Source organism: Triticum aestivum, chromosome 6D, assembly GCF_018294505.1.
Source record: "Triticum aestivum cultivar Chinese Spring chromosome 6D, IWGSC CS RefSeq v2.1, whole genome shotgun sequence".
In the NCBI taxonomy this organism is placed as follows: Eukaryota; Viridiplantae; Streptophyta; class Magnoliopsida; order Poales; family Poaceae; genus Triticum; species Triticum aestivum.
In genome coordinates this window covers 34,903,732-34,922,004 of record NC_057811.1, presented here as the reverse complement: position 1 = coordinate 34,922,004, position 18,273 = coordinate 34,903,732, and the positions used below count along the sequence as shown (strand labels likewise).

The 18,273-nt window shown below is 43.0% G+C and overlaps 1 pseudogene; it reads right to left on the bottom strand.

Moving 5' to 3' along the window:
* Nucleotides 1-5,296: 5,296 nt before the first annotated feature.
* On the bottom strand, nt 5,297-17,713 carry LOC123142388 (putative disease resistance protein At3g14460; annotated as a pseudogene).
* Between the last annotated feature and the right edge of the window lie 560 nt (nt 17,714-18,273).

The window sequence follows — 18,273 nt, the reverse complement described above, 5'->3', positions numbered from 1 at the left end:
ATTTTGGCTATGCTTCCAGGCAAGAACATCTATCAGTCAGTCAATGATATGAAATCGTTATCTGTGTCATGTTGCTGTGCTGCTGCTACTATGAACTGTAAGCCACTATCTATTTTGCTTCAAGTTACGCAACCTCACAATTTTTTATGGTTCAAGCAGTTAAAAATAGCTTCACCATAAGGAAATTCTACCCAACTTTGGAGATAATTCACCAGAGATGAATTATCTCATCATTGTTGGGGAAAATAACAATGGAAACAGGGATTATCAGCTAGGTAATTTGTGGTAGAGGCTAAGAGACAAATGCTGAACCATCTACCTCACCTAATCATTTGGTATATTCTTTATTATCATGCTCATATGATCAGGAGGGCAGCAGTAATTGTGCACTCGTTGATGGGAGGTTGATCCTGAGAAGATGAGAGATGCTTTTGCTGAAATGATAATTATGGATGGGCTCCCATTTGCATTTTCCGAGAAACCAGGATTTACAAAGTTAATGTCAAAGGCACGTCGTCGCTTTACTGTGCCATCTAGGAGAACCACTATCAGTTATTGTGTCCACATTTACTATTGTGAGAAAGTGAAACTGAAAAAGTTCTTCAAAGAATCTTGTGATAGGGTCAGCCTAACAACCGACACCTGGACATCTATGCAACAGCAGAGCTATATCTGTGTTACGGCTCATTTCCTTGACACTGACTGGAAGCTACATAAGCGGATTATTGGGTTCTTCTTGGTGGGTGGTCGTAAGGGGGAAGACATTGAGAAGGACATCAAGAGGTGTTTGCTTGATTCGGGTTTAGAGAAAGTGTTCTCCATAACTGTTGACAATGCATCAGCAAATGATGGCACTATAAGTAAATGAGGAGGGTCATGAACAATGCTAAAACCAGCATAGCAGAAGGACAATATATTCACATGAGATGTGCTGCCCATGTCATCAACTTATAGTTTCAGATTGCCTAAGAGAGTTGGACATCTCAATGCAGCGAGCCCGTGCTGCTGTCCGTTTTATCAGAAATTCTCCATCAAGAATTCACTCGATTTAAAAGGTGTGCTTACTTGGAAAAGGAGGAGAGCAAAACCATCTTACCACTTGATATATGCACAAAATGGAACTCCACATACCTAATATTGAAAACTGCAGCCACATATGAGAAATTTGGAAAAAGATTAGTGAAACACTTAATGACTTGTTTAAGATGTATGCTCCAAGTGAGAAGAAGGAAATGGAATCCAATGTGGTGCAAGGCACGAGCTTGATGAGGTCCCTAATTGCCAAGAGGATGAGAATGAACAACTGTGTGGTCGGCCCTACCAAGTCTGAGCTTGAGAAATATCTTGCTGAGGAGACTGGCGCAAACACCACCAAATTTCATATTCTCATTTACACCCTTCATGGTCCAAGCACTCATTTGTACTCATGACTGGACGCGGCAATCAGCTCCTGTAAATGATGAAGAGGATACAGAACAGTTGACCAAACTAGAGGAAGTCATGAAAATAGGTTCATTTGGTGCTTCCTTTGTTTCCCTAGTTCCTTGCTGGATTTAACGGCTTACTGGTTACTTTATTTTAATCTCACAATTACTTCAAGAAATGAGTGGTCTCAATGCATCCGAGACTAGCTCTAGTAATAATAATTCCATCACCATTCATGATTCCACATCATAAAGATGGGCGAGTACTACTTCCCTTGATAAGCACAAGAGGGACGGACGCGGAGGAATTGATCCCGAGCTCATATGCTCCCGCATGAACAGTAAAATCGAAAAAATATCGAAATTTTTTCAAAAAATTCTAATTTTTTTTTGGGAGAAACATTGACAAAAGTTCTAAGTGCCTGTAAAAATTCGTCGTGAAATCACATTCCTAGAAGGCATGGCGAAAAAAAACAAAAACAGTACTCTGAAAAAGCTACATTCAAAAGCATTTTGAAGCACTGAATTTGTTTTTTTTTGCCACGCCTTACAGGAATGTGATTTCATGATGAATTTTTGCAGGCACTTAGAACTTTTGTCAATGTTTATCTAAAAAAAAAATTAGAATTTTTTGAATTTTTTTTATATTTTTTCGATTTTACTGTTCATGCGGAAGCATATGAGCTCGGGATCAAAAGATGACTTTCGCAAGAGGGACGCGGAGGAATTGATCCTGAGCTCATATGCTCCCGCATGAACAGTAAAATCGAAAAAATATCGAAAAAATTTCAAAAAATTCCAAATTTTTTTTGGGAGAAACATTGACAAAAGTTCTAAGTGCCTGCAAAAATTCGTCATGAAATCACATTCCTAGAAGGCATGGCGAAAAAAACAAAAACAGTACTCTGAAAAAGCTACATTCAAAAGCATTTTGAAGCACTGAATTTGTTTTTTTTTGCCACGCCTTACAGGAATGTGATTTCATGATGAATTTTTGCAGGCACTTAAAGCTCTTGTCAATGTTTCTCTCAAAAAAAAATTAGAATTTTTAGAATTTTTTTTGATATTTTTTCGATTTTACTGTTCATGCGGGAGCATATGAGCTCGGGATCAAAAGATGACTTTCGCAAGAGGGACGCGGAGGAATTGATCCCGAGCTCATATGCTCCCGCATGAACAGTAAAATCGAAAAAATATCAAAAAAATTTCAAAAAATTCCAATTTTTTTGGGAGAAACATTGACAAACACTGGTAGAAAAAAGGCCTTTAGTCCCGGTTCGCAAAGGCCTTTAGTCCCGGCTGTGCAACCGGGACTAAATATGTGCGACTAAAGACCCCCCCCTTTAGTCGCGCCTCTTACGAACCGCGACTAAAGGCTTTAGTCCCGGTTCTCGTGGCTAACCGGGACTAAAGGCCTCCTCCGCAGGTTTAAACCTGGTTTTTTTGCGAATTTTTTTAATTTTTTTATTTTCAAATTTCTGAATTATTTTAACCTCTAATCTCTAATCACCACCCCTCATCACTGCTCAATTTGTCCTCTAATCTCTAATCACCCCTCATCATTCCAAATCATCTAACTTCCCGGACGGTCACCCATCCTCTCACTACTCCAGCCTGAGCACGCTTAACTTCCGGGTTCTATTCTCCCTCGTTTCCAAGTCTGCACTTGTTGTTTTCTTGACAATAGTAGGATGTCAATTCTATTAACCCTCAGGAATTTAGCTTGAGCATGAAGTGACACATTTCACTGTTTGAGTTTGAAACTATTGTTTTCAAAAACAATAATTATTTAGTAACACTAATATTTCTGGAATAATTAGTTTGACCATTGTTTGACCACCGTTTGACCACAGTTTGACCAGATTTGACCAAAATTTAAAAAAAACTGAAATAATTATTTAGTAACACTAATATTCTAGAATAATTAGTTTGACCATTGTTTGACCACAGTTTGACCACAATTTGATTTTTTTTGAATTTTTTTGCCTCTCCAGATCTTAAAAGCCCCGTATCTTTTTTTCTGTTAGGTTTTTGAGGATTTTGAAAATGTTTAACGGCGTTCCCCCGTTAAATTCGGATGTAACTTTTCGAGTAGATGATTTTTCATATAAAAAACTTTTTCATCCGAGTTCATATGCAAAAGTTATGCCCATTTTAAGAATTTCCAGAGAGATTTTGCAAATAAAGTCGAAATTCATATTTGTTAATTTTCCCAACAACTAGACCACATATCACATGAGAAACTTATTTTATTTTATTTTTTTGACATTTCCATCATTTTCTTTTGTTTTTTCTAAAACTGAAAAGGCGATCCACCGGGGGGGGGGGGGTAGAGTTTGAAAATGAGGCGTCAAATCCCTTTAGTCGCGGTTGGCCAGACCAACCGGTTGGTCTGGCCAACCGCGACTAAAGGTTCGGGCCATTAGTCGCGGTTGGCCAGACCAACCGGGACTAAAGGTCTAACCTTTAATCCCGGTTGGTCTGGCCAACCGCGACTAAAGGCCGTCGGGCCAGCCTGAGGACCTTTAGTCCCGGTTGGCCAGGCCAACCGGGACTAAAGCCCCTCCCGTCCGCCAGCTGTCGACCGAGCGCGCTGGGCCCAGATAGTTGGTCGCGGGTCTCCTCCCGAACCGCGACTAAAGACCCCTTTGGCCGCAGTTCGATTATTTTGGGGACTAATGGGGGCGTATGGAAGCCTATTTTTCTACTAGTGAAAAGTCTAAGTGCCTGCAAAAATTCGTCGTGAAATCACATTCCTAGAAGGCATGGCGAAAAAAACAAAAACAGTACTCTGAAAAAGCTACATTCAAAAGCATTTTGAAGCACTGAATTTGTTTTTTTTGCCACGCTTTACAAGAATGTGATTTCATGATGAATTTTTGCAGGCACTTAGAACTTTTGTCAATGTCACTTGCAACTTGGAGGGTATGATGGTAATCTCATGCTACATTATTTTCTAACCTGCAGTTTACAGAGATTGGAGCCTTGGAAAAATCTTTCCATCTCACTGATGAGTTGGATTGTGGTGGTGCAAAACTGCAAAGCTTGTTATCTTGTTCGGTTCATTATTTTATTTTGGTCTATGCTTCCATGCCAGAACATCTATCAGTCAGTCAATGATATGAGCTCAAGTTATCTGTGTTGTGTAGCTGTGCGGCTGCTACTATGAACTGTAAGCTACTATCTATTTGGCTTCAAGTTATGCAACCTCACAACTTTTTATGATTCAAACAGTAAAAAATAGCTTCACCTTCAGGAAATTCTACCAAAAACACCAAAGTTGAATCATCTCAGCATTGTTGGGGAAAACAGCAATGGCTAAGAGACTTTGTGGTGTTATAGAATACTTTCAATTTCTCTGTTATCACGTTCTTAATTTCTTCTCACAGACAGGGCCAAGAGACTAATGGTTCAAATGCCTCCCATAGAGGCAAAAGCTGAACCTTCTACCTCACCAAATCATTTGGTATATTCAGGGATTATCATGGACATATGGACTCATGGAGTAGAAAAGGACTCATGTAGTAGAAAGGCAGAAACATCTGGTTTCTAGCTCATGGGCATATTTTTTAGAAATGCATGATCTAGGTAATCACAAACAAATTGACTTTAGTTAAAACCATCCCGTAGGATCTTATTAATTAATACCTCCTTCGGTACAAAATATATTGCACTTCTTTTACACTGCATGATATCAAAACAACACTGAGCTTATATATTCGTGATGAAAGCTTCAGTCATACTATGTTACTAAAAAAAAATCATAATTCCTGATGAAAGCAATTTTTAGGATAAAATCTAGTCTTATAACTTCGCCCATGTGTTCAGTATAAAGTCTCCTTTGGCCAAACTGAAGAAATTAGACTGCAAACAACACAGACAATTTGGTTCAATTATTATACAAAGAATTTGTCAATCTTTGCTGCAGAAGTAGAACTTGTGACATAAACTAAACTAAACCAGACACCGCAAGGAATTTGTTTTCCAGATCATAATAATTACATAAACACAAGGAAAACTTCAAGCGTCAGGCACTCCACGAAATCACAACTCAGGCTACTAGCAAGCGATTCAGGGCGCGTTGTGACACGACAGTGTAAAACTCCAGTGGTTCTGCTGAAAGCGGTTCATTAAGTGAATCTCCTCGGCAATTCCCGGGAACCTTTTGGTTGTCCACTGGAACCAACCAAGTGATCACTTCGTGGATCCAGGACCCATGACCGCGCCCGGCGGGGACACGAGCTGGGGCCTCCATGGTATGTGTGTAGGAGAAGCAGCCTCGCAGGTCGCTGACGAAACAACTGAAGAGGGGAGCGCTGCAGCGGTGGTGTGAGTGAAAGCGGCATAAAAAGCGGATCTTGGATACGATGCGACGCTGGCGTTTGCAGACGAGGGAGACACGGGGGAGTGAGGACGGCTGCTGGAGGAGGCGGAGGAGATTCTCAGAGAGTAGGTTTTCATTGTCAGCGGCACCATCACCCTCGACATCTTGCCCTCCTCCCTCGACATTTTGCCCTCCTCACAGCTCGTGCAGCAGGGGGAAATGGTCAAGTGATCAGCATCGTGGACCTGCATTTGCACAAACACCTAGTCAGTAATTTAGCCAGGCCATATGCCTATTCATTAGGGAAAATTTTAATTTTGCACCAAATACGTTAAAATAGCATCTCCGATTAACACAGAGCAGTATAAATCAAGATAAACTACCGAAAAAGGGTTTCCCCGCTTTGTATTTCAAAGCAACCAACACCGAGTACAGATAACGCTGTGGCGAGCAGCACAACACATCAAAAGAAAAAGAAGAAGAAACAAATGCCAACCACGGCAGCTTGGCAAAGCGCGGATGACCCGCCACCGCGGCGCCCACCGGAAACAAAACACCACCAACCGAGGCTCCGATCCGCCGCGTACCAAGCAGCACCTCCAAGAAGGGATGCGACGCCGACGACGCTGCTGCCCGGACGAGTCCTCAGGTTTCCCCGGGCACGCGGAGGTAGGTGGGGGGTGGATACCACCGACACCCTCCAGGGAGGAATGGTGGCACCCGCAGGTGTCACCGCGTCGGGGCCAAAGCCGGCAGGGATTTCTCCCGCATTCCAACCCCAACCGCCCAACCGAACAGAACCGACCCGCCAAAACCGTCGCCCATCACCATGCGCCAACGCAGTAACGCCGCCACCCACGCCGCCTCGCTACGAACACCACCACGAGGCCAAGAGGACCGGAGAGAAGCTCACCACGACGGGAGCAGCAACATCGACGCCGAGCGGGAGGGAACCACCTCCACCGCCGTCGTGCGGGAGGCCCGTGCCTCCGGCACCGTCGCGGTAGCCGTCCGGACGCGGCAGCGGGGCATGCCGGGCCACCCCTGGCCCAGCCAGGCCCGAAGCGGGCCCGTTAAGCCCCGCCGGCCGCGATGCAGCAGGCCGGCGTCGTCGCCGCCGTCACCCAGCCACGCGTCGCATCTCCCCCGCCTCCCAAAAGCCACACCGGAGCCATCCCCGCCGCCGGCCTGCCCAGGCCCAGATGGGACCCGAAGGGCCCAGATCTGGGCCGAGCGGACGACGACAGATCCCGCCGCCGCGCCGCCCCGGCGCCGCCGCCCAGTTGCTCGCCTGCATGCGCCACGGAGCCCCGCCGCCACGCCAGACCGCCGCCGCCTAGATGCACCCCCCGGAGCCGCTCCGCCCGCGCCGGAGAGCGACCGGGAGGGGAAGGGCCAGGAGGCCGCCGCCACCAGCAGCCCTAGGGCCAAGCCGGCCGCGGGCGCCGGCAACGGCGGCGAGGAGGAAGAAGGGAGGGGGGAGCCTGGAGGGAGGAGGCCCGACGCGCGGCCGGTCGCCCGCGGGGGGGCGACGCGGTCGCGAGAGAGAAAGGGGGGGCCAATCAAGATAAACTTAAATAAGCATTTGATTAACCTTAAGGAAGTTGACTCTTTAGTGTCCCTTCAAAACTGTAGCTCTAGTACCATATACTAAAATGGATGCTCCATGATACAAAGTCTTCCAGGCAAGATCATTCCAAGGATTCAACCCATCTTGAGCTCCCTGCTCAAACACAAACAATATTGCAATTAATTGATAAGTCCATATCTTAATTGCAAAACCAAGAGTGAGTTTTCAGTAGTACAAACCAATTCATGTCTTGGGAAGCACAGATCACATAGTCAAGTAAGCAGTCACCATGAACCAAGATGCCTCGTGTTTCCGATCATTAGTTAGAAAATGACGTGAAAGGATGGGAGTGACTTGACAAGGAAAAGATAGGCCCATGTAACGCAGAGTGACCCCAAGGCATGTGTAATGTCCTCAGTTTCGATGTTGCATGGGAAGTAGGAATTTGCCAAGGTATGCACAATGGATATGAAGTGATATGTACCATGAAATCCTAGGAAGCATATATGCAAATAAACCATCCCACTACATGATGATGAATGGAATTAGCTATGAGTGCTAAGCTCTACATGATGAATAAATGGGTGGTATGAAAAGTGAGAAAGTATAAGCCTAAGAAATAAGACTCATCTCGCTATAAATTAAGACCAAGAGCTTGATAGAGAGAAAACATGGCACCTATCTTGTTCTTCTTTACTTCTTTCTTTTTTTCCTTTTTTCTTTTTCTTTTTTCCTTTTTTCTTTTTCTTGTTTTCTTTTTTCTTTCCTTTTCTCTGCCCTACAAAAGCTTGAAAGGTGCCAACAAAAGCTCTAATAAATGAAAATAAAAGCAAAAATGGTTGGCAAGTTTCAACAAGGGCTAATAATGATGGCTAATATTCCTCCTTAAAAGATGTGCAAAGCAAAATATGAATGTGCATGGCAAAAGAATCTACTACTTGGAATAGCAAATGAGGAGTTGCTATGATAGGTAGATATGGTGGACTCATTGGAAAACTGAAGTGGCCTAACGGGAGTTTCTCTGTTTTTTTCTTCTATTCTTTGGGGGTAATTTTACTTGTTGACCTTTTTTTTTCTCTCATGGTTGATTCAACTGTTCTATCAACCTTGGTTTCTTACCTCTCACATCTCACTCTTTTTAGTGAGAAACTCCACAAGGGGTTCGGATGTACCGGCGGAGTATGCTAGATCCCAATGTAGGAAATGCAATGCCAAGTACCGATGAGGCTAGCAACATAAGATAAAAGGATGATCGGCTTGGAGAACATCTTGTCACAATGAAATGCAAACCTGAAAATGTAAACTTATGAAAAGGTTGTGGAAGCATAGTGAACTCGAAAACCATTTGCGAGAGCACATTTAGTCCTGAACTAGCAAGCACACCACCATGTCCTCATGGATGACCACGAAGCTTTAAGTGAAGTATTTTGATGCATAGCAAAGCGAAGATAAGAACACCTGCACAGAATATTAAATATTGAGTACACCATAAATTTCTTCCAGGAACAAACAAAGAAAGACTGAAATGCCATTAACTTATTTGTCAACTTGTGAGAAGATAAGTGGTGTCGAGAAGAAATCTTGAATTAATGATTTAGGAAAATTATTTTCCGAGAAATAAATAAATAAAGCTGAATTTTAAATTCATTTCAGTGCCTATGTCTGAATATCTGATATGTCATGAGGCTAATTGGATTTCTTACTGAATATTTGAATATCTGAACAAAGTGCGTAAGAGTTTAACCATAAAGATCAAATGTATATATTTACCAGATGTATGTGCATGAAGAACATCACACAAGACCGTCATGTGAGAACTATGCATCATGCATGGATGGACTGAGTGTTACAAGGGTAGAAAAATGTACAACTCCAAGATAGAGAGTCCTGCACAGTGAATGGAAACAGAGGAACTGTTAGCAGCAATGAGGCAAAATAAAACTTAAAAAGTGTTTTTCTTTTTGTGTGTGATCATAAAAAAGCAAGGTTATTAACTGGGGATATATACAAGCAAGGTAACATCAGGGTGTCGATGAACATACTGTAGATTGAAATTTCTGAACAATGCGTAAAACTATTGAAGTACAGTATGATTATGCATGTACTAACCAGATTATGGACAGAATGGAAGATACAGATTGAGATCTCCAGCATTTCTTCAGCTGGACTGAACTTAATTATGTCATGACAACTTGCTTACCAGGTATGCCTGGACCGACAGGACCACGCCGTTTACCCGGGTTGATCTAAAAAGACCAGAGCAACATTGTAACATTAACTTCTGATTGTACATTTGTAAGTGAATTATGGAACAGATCAACCAGAGTAACGCACTTACAAAGCATCACCCTTTAGTAAGTGAGGTTAGTTTGTACGTAAGCAGCTTTGCAGCGTGTAAATCATCTGGACAAGTGACATCCTAACTTAGTGTTGGCTATAAAAAATTGCACAAGTATTCCATGAAGAGCAATGGGTTATTTTTGTGTGTGTGCAGAAGTAGGTACTTACTGCTGGTAGTTCCCAGAACCTTTCCTATATTAAGAAAACTTCAGAATTTTTTATGAGATTCAGCACAACTTCAAAAGGTCAAATGATGAATTTGTGAAACTTCATGTTGCTGTAGTAATTATGATCCATTTCCTTGTAATGAAACTTGTAGAGCTCCTACATCTGGTTCAGAAGAAAGTCAGACAAATGTAGATCTTCTAAGAGAATTCACAGGCTTTCCCCTAGCTTGCTTATAGTAATTATTTGCTAACGAGAAATATAAATGTCCCTATTGTTTAATTAAAGACAATATTAAAGCATGCAACAACTTCAAGATTGGTACAACATTTAATCTTAAAAAGTTTACTTAGCACAACTAGGGAACGATTATTTTTGTTTTCTGAAACCATCGAGGTATCTATACTATATCTAGAGCAGTCTTAAAGTTTCATTTTACATGTAAGGACTTACCAAATCTATAACACTGGTAGGAATCCTACAAGTGTTGGAGTGAATACTACAAGTGTGCAAAAATGTATAGTTCCAGGATGGAATCCTGCACAATAAATGGAAACAGAGCATTGTTCAGATTATGCAGTAAAAACAAGGTCTGAAGATTAACTGTATATACTTACCAGATTTATGTACAGGCAGGGGATGCCACAAGACCCTCATGTGAGAACTCTGCATGGATGGATCGAGCGAGTCCTTGAATGGCACAAAACTATGCAAATCCAAGGTAGAGCCCTGCACAGAGTATCAAAACAAGTGGGTTATATTCAGAAAACTCGTTACTTAGTAATGAGGCAAAAAAAACTGAAAATATGTTTTCACAAGGGTAATTGGGGACAGAGATAAACAAGGAAGTGTCTAGAAAAAGGTGGATTAACATACTGCAGATTAAATTCCTAGACAGTAAATTGAACTATTGGATTATGGGTTGATGAGGCATGTACTAACCAGATCATGCACAGAATGTAAGATGCTATTCATGCTCGCACTGGCAACTGAGTGTCCGAGGACCGAGTGTCTGAGTTTTTCAACCAGGCTAGAGGATGCATAAATCGAAAGGGCAAAAAGCAAGCCCTGCACAGAGTATTTAAAAGAAGCGGTTTATTGAGATGAAGCGACAATAATTACCATAAACCAAACATAAAGGTGAATGGCTTTGATGTTTATGCGGTTAGAAAAAACAAAGGGAATTCGTGTGTAGGTACTAGTAAAAGTACTAGAGAAGAAAGGGGTGTTTTGTTTACCTTGGTTTTGTCAGAATTGACTATACTGGAATTGTCTCTGAAACTTGCTACACTGCAAAGAAGATAAAATCCTGCAGAATGGGTAGATGGAAACAGAAAAGGCTGTTATTCAGTAAAAATTAGGTAAAGCAAAGAAAATAAATGGTTTGACAGTGTGAACAGTTAAAGTAGTGGATTCATATACCGTAAAATAAATTTCTAAGCAGGGCATGGGTTTATCGTTGGAGTATGGGATGATTACAGTATAAATGGTTATACTGTAATTGCCCCTGAAATTTGCTCCACCGCAAAGTGGATAAAATCCTGTATAGTAGATGGAAACAGAAAACTGTATGATGTGTGGGGCCAGGAAAAAGCAAACGTTAGTTAGGGACAAGATGTGAACAGTCAAAGTACGTATATTGGAGTTATGGGATGATTACACACATGATGGATGAATGATGATACAGACTGAAGTCTTGGTGCTTGCACTGGCAAAAACTGATGAGAGCCTGAGAACGAACTACACTTTGCATACAGAGAGACTTCTACGAGGCTGATGATGTACCACCAATCAAGAAGAGAAAAAGGGAAACCTGCACATAAGATTAAAACAAGTGGGTTATTCAGTTCAGATGAAATGGCAGTAATTCTTAAGAACCAAACGATTGTTTTTTGAATGATTTCGAAGCTAACGAGGTCAGCAAAAGCAAAGGGAACTTGTGAGTAGGAACTGAGAATGAGAAGAGGATAAGGACATGCTTGTTACCTTGGAAGGATTCGTGAGGTTATGATTATTGGAATTTCCCCTATTAACCTGCGACACTGCCTTTTAAGCTCCTCGCTATTGTCAGCACGGACATCTAATACTCGCAGGGATTTTTGGAGCCTGTCCTCGGGAAGCGATTTGATGCCGGGGCAGCCCTTGATCACTATTTCCTGCAGAGAACTCGGGAGGGCGTCTTTGGGCACTGATTTGATGGCAGGACAATTCGCGATCTCTAATTTTTGCAGAGACGTTGGGAGGCCATCCGAAAAAGTGGGAAGCAATTCGAGCTCAGAACAATCGTAGATCTCTAATTGCTGCAGAGAACTCGGGAGGCCGTCCTTGGGCAATGCTTTCATGGAACATCCAGAGATCTCTAATTTCTGCAGAGAACTTGGGAGGCCGTCCTTGGGCAGCAGCTGGAGAGATGGGCATTCACTGATAGATAAGTACTTGATGCTGGCAAGTGTATGTAGACCTGCAGGGAGGAACTGCAATTTGTTGCAGAAACAATATGCGAGCTCTTGGAGGGAGGTGAGAAGCAGGAGGGCCTCTCCTGGGATGGGCTCCACCTCTTTGCTACCCAAAAAGACCAATCTGGTGAGGGAGGTGGAGAGCAGGCTGCAGATGGACTCTGACAAAAGTCCGGAGGAGTCATCTATTGATAGGGTATGCAGTCTTGAGGAACTGCTGAATCTTAGGTTTGCGAGTTCTTCCTGGTTGGATAGTGTGAGTTGTTCCAGGGAGGTCGGGAAAGGGAAACCAGACGAGGAGCCCGAATAGGATGAAAGCAAATTGGGGCAATTATATGCACTCAATTCGCGGAGGGAGTGTAGACGCTGGAGACCTCCTGAATTGGGAAATATTCTCAGCTGACGGCAATTTTGGAGGATCAACTTCTGTAGTTGGGTAGGCAAGAACAGCAGTCCTCCTTCTACCGTCGCCACTATTTCCTTCTCTTCTTTCGTCTCTTGCTGCTGTGATCCACTCTGCTGATCCGACACACCAAGTTCTGTTATCTTTTCGCAATCATTTATACTCAGGCTGGTGAGCTTCGGGAAATGAGAGAGCAGTTGAGTCAATTCTCTCCCGCTAGCACCACTATTACTAATGGACACTTCTTCAACTGGAACCTGGTGCGTGACATGGCTCTCGCCTCCGACTGGACACTGTACAATAATCGAATGACCGACTATACTGATGTACTCCAGAGATGTTAGCATTTGGATGATATCCAAGGGCAAAGGAGGGCAATCTCTTATAATCAACTCTTTTACATCACTAAAATTACAGAAAGCCAACTCATTCCAAAACAAGCTATCTTTGCCATCCTCTGCATCAATGACCAAACGATATCCTGGTTTTCTAAAATGACTACTTGAGTAAGCGAGCTCCTGAAAATCCGAGCCTGCTTCTGCTATCTTAATGGAGCATAGAGTACGTGTCCAAGGGATAGGAGGCATTGTCCTCAGGTTTGGGCATCTTACAATCTTGAGCTCCCGTAGTCTAGGGAACCAAGTCAACTTCTCCCCTTCTTGCATTGGTTGAGAGCAAGTAGAACATGAAAATGGCAACTCCTTAAGTTCAGGGCAATCTTCAATAATGAGCACTTCCAGGTGGAAGAAGAACCCACAATTTTGATTTCCAGCCCACTTGGTCAGTTTTGGTATCTTAACAAACACTAGCTTTTTCAAATTTTGGAAGCATTTTTTTTCAAGACAATTTTTTTGAAAGCTTGGGCTTGAGATGCAACACTTGCACTCAACACAGGGTTCATCAACCAACCATAATTCTCCTAATGGTGGAAAAGTTTTCCAAGACACATCAGCCAAGTGAAGAGATTCCAAATTTTTGACAAAGAGGTTCTCACCTAGCCATGTTGGGCAATTAGTGCCTCTGTGCCCTCTAATGCACAGATCTCGAAGGTCACTGTGCGGTACAAGATTTTCAAGAACATTTCCTTCTCTTGTGGGATCCCTGTTAGATCGTTTCATACCCCACCCACTCTAATGTTAGTTCTCTCAAGTGGTTTCTGTGTATTGGTCTTATTTCATTTAGCCCACCTTTCTCTTGCACCTTTTCAAGATTGTAAATGCCAAGTGACCCTCCAAGCTCTGTTAATTGTGCTAGTTGACTTAGTTCGAAACCAATATTTTCTTTTCCAACTTCAAACCTTCTTAATTCTAAAAGCAATTTAAGTTTTCCCACCTCTGATATGTTTGAATGAACTCGAGGCTTATTTTCTGGCACAAGAAAATGACGCAGCTTTACAAGGTTGGTCATGTGCCTTATTGAAATGGGACCGTTCCATTTTTCTAGATTTATTACCTCTAGATGATAAAATCTGAACAACATATCAGGCAAATTGATGTTGCATATGTTACGTGATGGCTCAATCCTAAGGTAACGAAGATGGATGGTTTCTGAAAAGTTAGGCAGAATGTCTTCCATAGAGTATGATGCTCCAGATAGAACAATTGTGCGAAGGGCTTTAGCTTTCCTAAACAGATCACAAAAGGTCTTGGCGAAGCTTCCATGGTATTGTCCAAACAACATCAGAGTACGTAGGTTTTCAACTTTCAGTCGTTTACCTAATGCACTCAAATCCTTTTTATAGTCGTCGAAAGTGATTCTATCATTAACATCTTTATCGTCTACAATTATGGATAAATGACGTACAGATGGGGAGATGTGTATGGACCTGACATTAGAACTAGATATGCTAACACATTCATATGACAAAACCTTGGTGGCCAATTCATGCAGTAGATCATGAACAACATAACAATAACGACCATCTTTTCTTTTGTCTTTCTTGAAAAACCCGTAATTGACCAACTCATGCAAATGGCCTAGTCCAACATCTTCAATCCTTTTATTCTGATCACATGGATGCAAAATACCTAGTCCTATCCACAGTTGAACTAACTCCTTGCTATCAAATTCGTAATCTTCAGGAAACAAAGCACAATATACAAACAACTGTTTTAGATGGAAAGGGAGAAAATCATAGCTAAGTTTGAGGGCTGGCATGATGTCACTCTCACTGGTTTCTAGTTCCCATTCTTTGCTTTCTAGTATTCTTTTCCAATGGTCCAAACTAAGTTGATTTCTTAGTAATCTGCCTACAGTTTTAGTTGCAAGAGGGGAACCTTTCAAATGGTGCACTACTTCACGACCAGTCTCAGATAATTCATAATGTTTTTCCCATGGTTGTAGCTCGTTACCAAATACACATGCTTCAAAGAAACGCATGGTATCTGCATCACCCAGTCTTTCCAGTTCTATTTTATGATTGGTTGTCCTAACCATTTCTGCTACCTTTGGTATTCGAGTTGTGACTACAATCAAATTACCCTTGGACTCTACCTTTCTGAAAGGTGCCATTAGTTTTTCCCACTCATCCTCTTGATATGCCCACACATCATCCAAGACGAGTAAAAATCTCTTAGCTTTTAATCTTTGCTTGATAAGTTCTTCGACACTAGCATTCTGCTTTTCATTATCAACTCTATCAATTTTGTTGACTATCTCTTGTGCCAACCTATCTGCATTGAAATCGAGAGAGACACAAATCCAAATTGAAGCCTGGAAAGAGCTATTCACTTCTTGGCATATGTGTTGCGTAAAAGTTGTTTTTCCAATACCCCCTGGTCCGAAAATTGGAAGCACGTTAAGTTGTTTGGGACAGTACTCATGACTAATAATGCCATTTTTAATTTTCTTTTTTTGGTCATCCCTCCCATATAACTCATATTCTATAATCTCTGATGTGGTTTTTGATCTTTTTATAGCAATTTCTTGGGTACGGTTGTGGCTGGATCCCAACAAATCTAGATTAAGAATTATGGAGACCTTAGCACATACTTCCTTCAGCTGCCCTACCATGTCAATCATTGTTCGAGACATTTGCACCCTATCAAACATCAATTCTTTTGTTTCTATATCTCTCTCGCTTGCACACTCAGACATGATAGCTTGAGCACCATCACCATGGACAGATATGGAAGAATAGCATGGAAAGTGTTTACCGAAAGTGTGGGCAGCGTTGCGAGCACTTGAGATGACCCTGGGCATGCATCCACCATCAACTTTATTGACACCTGCCTTGTTGGTGGGTGTCAGTGGCGAGGAGCCGATGCCCCGCCTGCCACGCAAGCGTATGCCTAAGAGGTCATAATCTTGGTGATCACCTGGATCAATTTCTTGGTCACCACCACGGCTAGCAGCACCCAAGCACGGGAGGCACTCGAGTTTGCTGATGGCATGCCTCGCCGTGTGTTCAATATTGGTGCGGATGCCTTGGATGCAACCCACATCGTTCACACCGGCGGCATGGTAGGTTCCTTTAAGTGAGTCCTGGATGCGGAAGTACTCCAGCTCATCCAGCACATCATCAGCCCCGTACGCGAGCTGCTGCAGCTTGCGCAGGAGCTCCTTGAGCGCGACGCCATGGATGCCCTTGCCCTGCACGTTCTCGAGCATCCCATGTGCGTACAGTAGCTCCATCTTGAGGGCGTCGATGTTGCGATCTAGATCGGCACTAGCCGCCCAGGACTCTAGCAAGCCATCCGTGACCGGGGCCAGCGCCTTCTCCAGCACCCACTTGGCCGCGCCTATGGCGGTGTCCATCCTCGGGCTGAAACACAGTTTGCAAATACATATATTTATTATTGGTCACTACTATAAAAGAGTAACATTACTGATTCAAGATCGATGGTTGGAGACGAAGATTAGCTGGAAGAAAGATGCACGTACCGCCGTGAACCCCCCCTGCCTCGAGGGCGTTGAGGTGACCCAAGGCGTAGCGGGTTGATGTGGGATGTGCGCAGGAAAGAGAGATAGCAAAGCAATCAGCAGCTAGCCGTAGCGTGTGTGGAGAGCAATGTGCAGGAGGAGGGGTGATATAAAGAGAGGGTCAAGGCTCTCCCTCCCAAAAAGCAATTACGGGATGAAGTGAAATAATGGCTGCCGACAAGGCGTTCGAGTGGCGCCAAAGTAAAAGAAGAGGCTCTGCTTCAGATCTTGTGCCGCAGATGCCTCCTAATTTGACCCAATATGGCAATGGGAGCGTTTGAACAGTGTCCGCGGGCATGCTCGCGGAAACGTCATTTGTCCGTGCAAACAATGTTTATCGCTATTTGTCCCCAATACTGTCCTAAAAATGCATATGATGGATGGGATGAAAAGAGAGGAGAAAGCAAAAGGAGTGAGAAAAGTGGTTCAGGGTGGGCCAAGTTTGAAGAGGTGGGCGGTTAGACACCCATTTCCTTTTCACATATGAGTTGGGTTTGAGGTCTGTGGACACTGGCGAAGCTACATAGGAATCTCGGGGGCCAAAGCGAAAACATGAACAACTAGGAGGGCAAAAAATAGTTTTTTTTCCTTATCTAGGCCATGCATAGTAATTTTCTTCATTGTTTTGCCTAGGGCTGAGGGCCATGCCCCCCTCACACTTGTACTAAGCTCCGCAAATTGACGAGAACAAAACCAAATATAGGTTGGCCAAATGGGATATTATATGTAGGCCGAAGGACCAAGGGGGCTTGGGCATTGAAAATCTTGAAGTAAAAAAATAAGTGTCTGCTTAGCAAATGGCTATATAGACTACCGGTTGAGACGGAAGGGGTATGGATACGGCTCTTGCGTAATAAATACTTGCATTCTAAAACACTAGCGCAAGTTATGGCACAATTGTTTGACTCTCCTTTTTGGAAGGGGCTTATGAGGACAAAGAATGCTTTCTTCAACAGGAGCAAATTTATTGTAGGAAATGGATAGGTACCATGTTTGGACTCAACTCCCCTGACGTGCGGCAGGGTGCAGTTGGGTCACTGACATGTGGCCCATCCGGCTGACGGGCCCATACTGCACACTGCAGTACGTCAGACGATCCATGTCCACCATGTTTTGGGAAGATACCTGGTGTTAGCTGATACCCCACTAGCTGCGCAGTACCCTACCCTATATAACATTGTGCAACGGAAAGATGTTTTGTTTCTGCGGTGTTGGGGTATGTTCCTCTTAACATTCAGTTCAGACGATCGCTAATAGGTGAACGTTGGGATAGATGGTTGCATCTCGTGCGCAGGTTGACAGAGCTTAACCTTTCTGATGCAGCAGACACCTTTCATTGGAAATTGTTTGTGTTAGGAGTCTTCTCGGTTAAGTCTATGTATATAGACTTGATAAACACCAGGACGATCCCGAGGTCGATCCACATTTGGAAAATTAAAGTGTCATTGAAAATCAAGATGTGTATGTGGTTTGTGCATAAGGAAGTCATTTTGACAAAGGATAACTTGGCAAAGCGTAACTGGGAAGGTAGTAAACGTTGTTGCTTTTGTGATCAGGGCGGAACAATAGAACATCTATTTATACTTTGCCCACTTGCTAGGTTACTATGGCGGACCATTCATGTAGCCTTTAACGTTACTCCGCCAGTCTTGATTACACATCTATTTGGA